Source organism: Myotis brandtii, unplaced genomic scaffold (genome assembly GCF_000412655.1).
Source record: "Myotis brandtii unplaced genomic scaffold, ASM41265v1 scaffold806, whole genome shotgun sequence".
Lineage (NCBI taxonomy): Eukaryota > Metazoa > Chordata > Mammalia > Chiroptera > Vespertilionidae > Myotis > Myotis brandtii.
The window spans coordinates 1222980-1230382 of record NW_005371249.1 but is presented as its reverse complement, the minus strand read 5'-3'; the positions used below and the strand labels follow the sequence as shown (position 1 = coordinate 1230382).

At 48.3% G+C, this 7403-nt stretch overlaps 1 pseudogene; it reads right to left on the bottom strand.

Moving 5' to 3' along the window:
* Nucleotides 1–3477: 3477 nt before the first annotated feature.
* Nucleotides 3478–7403, bottom strand: part of LOC102255566 — an 8788-nt pseudogene continuing 4862 nt past the window's right edge.

The following is a 7403-nucleotide window of genomic DNA, read 5'->3' as shown; positions in this document are numbered from 1 at the left end:
AGTACCATAAATAACTTTTATTCTTTTAAATTTAAGAATGGAATGGCGACTGTAGAACATGTCGAAGGTGCAAATAAATAAAAAGAAGAAAATAAGCATCACTCATGAACCCATTGCCCAGTGACTTCCCATTGTCAATATTTTGGTGTATTTCCTTCTCCTAGTTTTTTCTCTACAGATTTCACTCTGCATCCCGTTTTGTAGCCTGCTTTAAAAAAAAAAACTTTAAAATGAGTAATTTTGTGAATGGTTTTGGACAACGAAATGTTAACTTGGGTACAAAATATTTGTCAGATGGTTGCGTCATACTTTAACCAATCCCTAGAATAACATTCTTTAAATTCTTACATCTTTGTTCACGCAGTTAATTATTTTCCCGGGATAAATTCCTGGGTTTGGAGTTGCAGTGTCAGAAGGTAAGCTCATTTGAACAGCCAAATTTGCCCTCCTCAAAGGTCGTTCTGATTTATAGTCTCAGCAACAGTATTTGCAAGTGTCTGTATCTCTCCACATTCACCAATGCTGGCTCTTATCATCTTTCGATCTTTGTTAGTTTGATAGTCAAAAAATGTTCTCCAGCTGGCTTAACCTGTATCTCTCAGATGATTTAGGAATTTTTAACATTTTTCTTTTGTTTACAGGCCATGTGAGTGTGTCTTTCCTGGTAAAATGTCAGCTTTGTGTTTCCCTGACGAATTTGTAAGGTCATTTGATGTACCAGGACAGAAGGCAGCAACCCCCACGTTATTGATGAGGAAGCAGAGGTTCAGGGAGGGTAAGTGACTTGCCCAAGGTCACTTGGGCAAATCAGTGCTGGAACCAAGACCTCTGCTTGGGCTCCGCAGTCACTCTCTAGTGTCATGCTGATAGATGACCCTCTCCTATGGTTCTGGGGGAAAAAATCAAGCCTGCCTTGTTTCAATGTAGTCTTGATTCTTAAAATAATCTATCCTGTAACATACAGTAGTGTTAGCAGAGAAAATATGTTCCGCCACTTACTGCTAAAGCAGCCGGAGATCCGCCGTGGGCTGTGACCCTTTAAGAGCGTGCCCTCCATTCTGATAAATCAGGTCCTGGAAGGCTGTGTGGGAGATTAGTGCTGACGTGTGTGGGGACAGTTAGCACGATTATTAACAGGACACGGTGGTTGCAGACAGCTGGTTGAGTGTGCATGCGAGCTCCTGGAGAGCCAAGTCACAGCTGGACTCTGAGAGTAGTCTGGACGGGGAGATTGTCCATCCACCCAGCCACACCCCCAGGGATGGCTCTTCAGTGCCCATCCATCCACCCTCCTCTGGCTGTTGGACTTGTGGTCACTTGCAATGCCGGGGGTTAGAAAGAGTAAATCCCAAACCTGTCCTGCCATGAGCTCACCTGTGACCCTAAGCACTTCCTTGCTTCTCTCTGCCTTAGTTACCCCACCTATCCAGCCCCGGTGTTGGTCACAATAGTCTCCAAGGATTCTTCTGAGTCTAGGTTGGCCTGCCCTCTCCATTGGTCCACCCCTGTCCATCCCTGGCCTTTTCTGCCTCTTGGCTGCCTCAACATCTGAGAAGATGCAGACCCACAGGACGTGGTGCTCAGTGGGACCTTACCAACCTCTCATCTAATCTCAGGCCACACCCTTGAGTTTGCAAGAAAGAAGACTTGATATTTCTCTCCAGGGCTTGCTTTGTCTTTTGAGCTGTCCTTCAATGAATTCCAAGTGGTCTCATTACTTTAGGGCAGTGGTTCTCAACCTTCCTAATGCCGAGACCCTTTAATACAGTTCCTCATGTTGTGGTGACCCCCCAACCATAAATATTATTTTCGTTGCTACTTCATAACTGTAATTTTGCTACTGTTACGAATCGTAATGTAAATATCTGATATGCAGGATGTATTTTCACTGTTACATTGAACATAATGAAAGCATAGTGATTAATCACAAAAACGATATGTAATTATATATGTGTTTTCCGATGGTCTTAGGCGACCCCTGTGAAAGGGTTGTTCGACCCCCAAAGGGGTCGCGACCCACAGGTTGAGAACCGCTGCTTTGGGGTCTCTCTCCCTAGTCTTCATCAGCCAGATTGTGTCTAAATTGTAGGTGGGAGCTCACTTGGTGCCCTGGCAAAGTAAGTTGGGGGATGTCTGTGTTCTGGGAGATACCCACCCTGGCTGTCAGCCCTTGAGACACCTCAGCCCTCGGGACCCCTCCCTCCCAAGGCTGACCTCTCTAGAAGGGGTGCAGACTCAGCTACAGGAGAGGCTACTAAGGGACTCGGGACAGCCCAGCTGCTCTTTCCTGGGGCAGGAAGCTACACGAGGCTCAAGCACATCACACACAGCCGTTTCTACCCTGCCCCTCCTGCCCATACTTCAACATGAGAACTCTTCAGGCCTGTGCCTCGCTGCCCCGGCCCTCACCCGCCGAAGAGGCCCAGTGATCCCTCACTTTCAGATCTCCCCAAATCCACCGGAGACTTCTGTTATCCCTGTAACTCCAGGCTGTTAAGGGTTCCAGCCCTTCCCAAGAACCCCTCCACAATCTCACCTCTGACCCTCTTCTCTCTCCCCCAGCCAAAGGAGTAGTCAATGTCCTTTGGGATGGAAAACAATGACTTTGACAAAGATGCATTGTTCCCAATCCTTTTGTCTTATACCTTTCCTCCTGTTCTTCTTCTTTTTTTTTAATCCTCATGCAACAATATGTTTATTTTACTATTTTATTTTATCTATATATTTTTTAATCCTCACCCAAGGATAATTTTCCATTGATTTTTAGAGAGAGTGGAAGAGAGAGGGAAAGACAGAGAGAAATATTGATGTGAGAGAAAGACATTGGTTGGTCGCCTTCTGCAAGAGCCCCGACCAGGGCCTGGGTTTGGGGGAAGCCTGCAACCAAGCTACATGCCCTTGACTGCAATCGAACCCGGGACCCTTTGGTCTGTAGGCCGACACACTGTCCACTGAGCCAAACCGGCTAGGGCTACAAAACATCTTGAACATCCAGCTGGTCCTACCAATACATCAACTCTTAGGTTTAAGACAGGGACTAGGAACACTTCAGTGGTCAAAAAGATAGGAAAAGAGACTACGTCAGCGGTTCTCAACCTGTGGGTCACGACCCCTTTGGGGGTCGAAAGACCCTTTCACAGGGGTCGCCTAAGACCATCGGAAAACACATATATAATTACATATCGTTTTTGTGATTAATCACTATGCTTTCATTATGTTCAATGTAACAGTGAAAATACATCCTGCATATCAGATATTTACATTACGACTCATAACAGTAGCAAAATTACATAAAGTAGCAACAAAAATAATTTTATGGTTGGGGGTCACCACAACATGAGGAAGCGGCATTAGGAAGGTTGAGAACCACTGGACTATGTCAACAAAAATAAAAAATAAATGCGGTCGCGGCATTAGGAAGGTTGAGAACCACTGGACTACGTCAACAAAAATAAAAAAATAAATGGGGTAGGTAAAGTAAAGCTTTCACACCCAGGACTTGCCTGTTCCATCTTCGTGCAATACTCAGGGGAAAATCTTCCTAATTACTGGGCGTAAGTCACGTTAAGGAGACTTTCTGGAGAAGGCCGGGCTGCAGGTCTTTGGACAGTGGGCCACCGATTAGGTCCTCGGGGTTAGTCCCCCAAGAGAGATCCTGATGTAGCCCTACATTGGGGATCGCTGTGACCGGGACAGGTGTGCTGTCTAAGGAGAGACTCGATGCACCTGTGAGGACAGGTACAGAGAGCATAGGGAACACCTTCCTGCCGCCATTCTGTCGTGGAGCTCGGCAGGCAGCTGGGGGTTTGCCTTCACCTGGGGATTTGGATGAAAGTGCACCTTGGGGTTGTCCTTGGTGGTGAACTGGTGGCCACAGGCAGAGCGCAGGAAGGGTCTCTCTCCAGTATGGGAGCAGAAGTGAACCTGTAAGGAGCTATCAGTCCAAAACCTTGCTTCAGTGCTTACGCTTGTTCCTGTAGAGGGCGGCCTCATCTTTGGGTTTGACATCCTCTGGGGGCACGTTGGGTGGCTTCCCTTTCCCTTTCTTGGATGGGGCTGACACTACAGTGGAGAAGGGGCTCTGAGGGGTCAAAGCACCTGGCAGGTAGCTTGGGAGCACCCTTGACCTGTCTGGCCTCAGGGCGAAGGGCACCAGCCCTGGGGACACAGAGCTGGTGGTGGAAGGGATGTTTGCATGAGGTGGCTGGGCTTGTTTCAAGATGTCCAGAGACAGACCTTGGCCTCCAGCTTCCTGGCTGAGCAAAGCCATGGCCACAGAAACCTGCTGGGACACCTGGCCGCCTGAGGTCTTCAGGGTGTCAGCTCCCCCCACGTGGGAGTGGAGGGGGCGGGAGGCTCACATGTTCACCTGGCCTCGGATCTGCTCGGTGAGCTGGATCTGCTGTAGCTGCTGCTGCTGCAGACACGGGATCTGCTCCAGGCCCCACGGGATGCTGTTGGCACCAGGCAAGGGGGTGGAAAGCATGTCCACGCTCCGCTGACTCACCGCCACCTTGGTGCCCTGTTGTGCTTGCAGAGTGACGTTAGTATTGGCCACTTTGCCTTTGGGTAAATAGCTCAAGTCCTGGGGTGTGGGAGGCAGAGCAGTCTCGGTCTTTAAGTAAAGGACAGACCCCGTTCCTGGCTCCTCCTTCATGCCCCCTGATCTGCTGCCAGCCTCCCGGTGACTGTCTTTCTGCCTGGACTGTGTGGCTGGTGGCTCAGCATAGCCCAGCCAAGTCTTCTGAAGGCACCGCCCCTCGCTGTTGTTCACGATGGGGACAGGTGGATGTTTAGTGCCATTTTTCTTATGTTCTAAGAGCTCAGAGAAGCTGAAGAACTCTCCACAACATTTTGCACAGATGTGAGGCTCTTCCCCACCAGTCTCTTTACTGTTGCTCAGTCACCAGTCCTTCCCCCACCTCCCTGTGCCACTGGGGCCACATCTGCAAACTCCAGGGTGGCTGCTCACCCTGGTCCTCCTTGGAGTTGATGTTAGGGTTTGCCTGCTTGCCCCATGACACGGTGCATGCATTGTGGCATCAGGAGAACAGCGGCTCTTTTCCCACTCCTAGGAGTCCAGCATTTCTTCAAACAAAAACCATCTTATACATATGCTTCCTGCTCCTCTTGCTCCTGTTCTAAGGCCAGGCCCAGAGCATCCAGGGAGCTCCCATGGTGCTGGCAGCTGCCTGGATCATGTGGCCCCAGAGCGTGATTCCGCACCACCCCAGCTCACTGCCCCTTCTCTGAGCATCTGGCCACACCTCCTCTGCCTGCCTCCAGCCACACAAAGGGTGGAGGTGGTGTTCGGGTTGGGGCTGCGGCTGGACAGTCTCTTCTCTTTAGCTCTGGTCAGCATCTCAGATACAGCTCTGGGCCCCACACTTTATTTTGTTTTATTATTATTGTTTTTAATCCTCACCTGAGGATATGTTTTTATTGATTTTTAGAGAGAGAGGAAAGGAAAGACAGAGAGACAGAAAGAGAGAGAAACATCAATTGGTTGCCTCCCGTATGCACCCCGATGGGAGATGGAACCTGCAGCCTAGGTATGTACCCAGACCGGAGTCCTACCTACCCTACCTACCTTTTGGTGTAGAGGATGATGCTCCAATCACCTGAGCCACCCAACTAGGGCCACACTTTATATTATTATTGTGTTTTTAAACCCTTTATTATTATACTAGCAATACATATTTGTTAATAGAAATCAGAAAATACAGATAAACAAAAGAATAAGAAAAAATCATGCCAACCCTTTTTTAACTTCTTGGGATCTACCCTTACCTCTGCATATTTATTTTTCATTTTCACAGAAAAGGGATCTGACTGTATGCATTATTTTTCACTTAAAATAATTCTGAAATCTTTTACGTTGTACCAAATATACTTCTGGAACATCATTTCCAACAGCTACATAGTATTCCAATGGGCACTGAAATGCAGCCAACCATCCCTACTAATGGGCATTTAGGGGTTTCTAATTTTTTTTATGTTATTAAACTGAACAGCATGAAATTTCTGACATTTGGCTATTCTTGACCTAAGAAATGGCCATTTCATATGGTTTGACCTAATGTAAATAACAACATGATGAATATCATTAAGACTCAACTTTGCACATTTTTTTTTCAATGACTTAATTGCATTCCTAGAATGTCTGAGTCCAAAGGGATGCATGCTTTTAAGCAGACCTACACTTTATTACGCTGACCTCAGGCGTGTGTCCCAGGCAGACCAAGACAACAGAGGGATGGCATGGAGCGGTTTTAGGCTGTTGGGTATCCTGCAAAGAGGCCTGGCTTGGCCTCAGATGATGGGGCAGAAGTCCCAGCTGCTCCCCTCACTAAGGCGTGACCCCGGGCCGCACAGAGGTGGAACTTTCTCTGGAGAGCAGTGAGCAGGGTTTTCATAATGGGACAACTGTGCTTTGTCTCAGAGTTATTGGTGGTCTGGCCTAGGCTTGGGCATTCTGAACCCTGTCTGACTTCCATCACCCTCTGCCTGAGCTTTTGAGCTTCGGAGCCGGAGAAACCCCCTTCTCCCGGGAAAGGTGACTCAGAGATGAAGGCTTTTAAAACGACTCACAATTGCCTCCGTGGTTTTGAACATTTAAGAATGCGACTTGGCATTGAGGGTGGACCCAGGCCCGGCTGTGGAGGGAAGTTCTGACGGATTCTGTGGCGGCAGACCTCCCAAACCATTGAAGCGTGCAGGCTGAATTTTAAAAATAATTGTCCTTTTTAATGATGTAAAACATGTCATCTAGATTAAAAAAATAAACACTTTATTACTTTCCCAGTCCTTTCTTCTGCCCTCCCAGGGCCAGATGGGGATTGCGTGAATATTTCTGGCGTATTTCACATATTTAATAACGCCCTTGGAGGTTCTTCCAGATCTGATGAAAATGTGGGATTGAACTCTACCCATGGACTGTTCACAGAAGGAGAGCTGGTGGTGAGTGAGTGAGTGTGTGTGCTGGGGGTGGGGATGCATTCTATTTTGGAAGCAGCTGGGTCTACAAGTCAAAAGGCCTGTACTTTTTATCTTGAGCAACAAAGGACATTGTTTCTCTGTCCCCGCCCCCACGCACACCCATGCCGTTTGCGGGATGGGGAGAGAAAGGGGGAAAAAAGAAATCGCCGCCGCGAAGCAACCTAGAGCGGCTTCGGGAGAAGCTCGGGCCTTCCCGGAGACGGCTTTCCGCCCGCTCTCTTGATTTGCAGCGAATCCAAGAAAAATAATTACAGCTTCAATTTATTTATACATCTTCTCTGTAGATAATATAGATCCAACAATCGCCGCCTCCTAATTTATGCAGGCGGAGCCCTCCCGGAGCCCGGGCAGCTGGAAGCGGCCAAGTGCGGTGCGGGCCGCCGCAGGGAGGAGGGAGAGAGAGA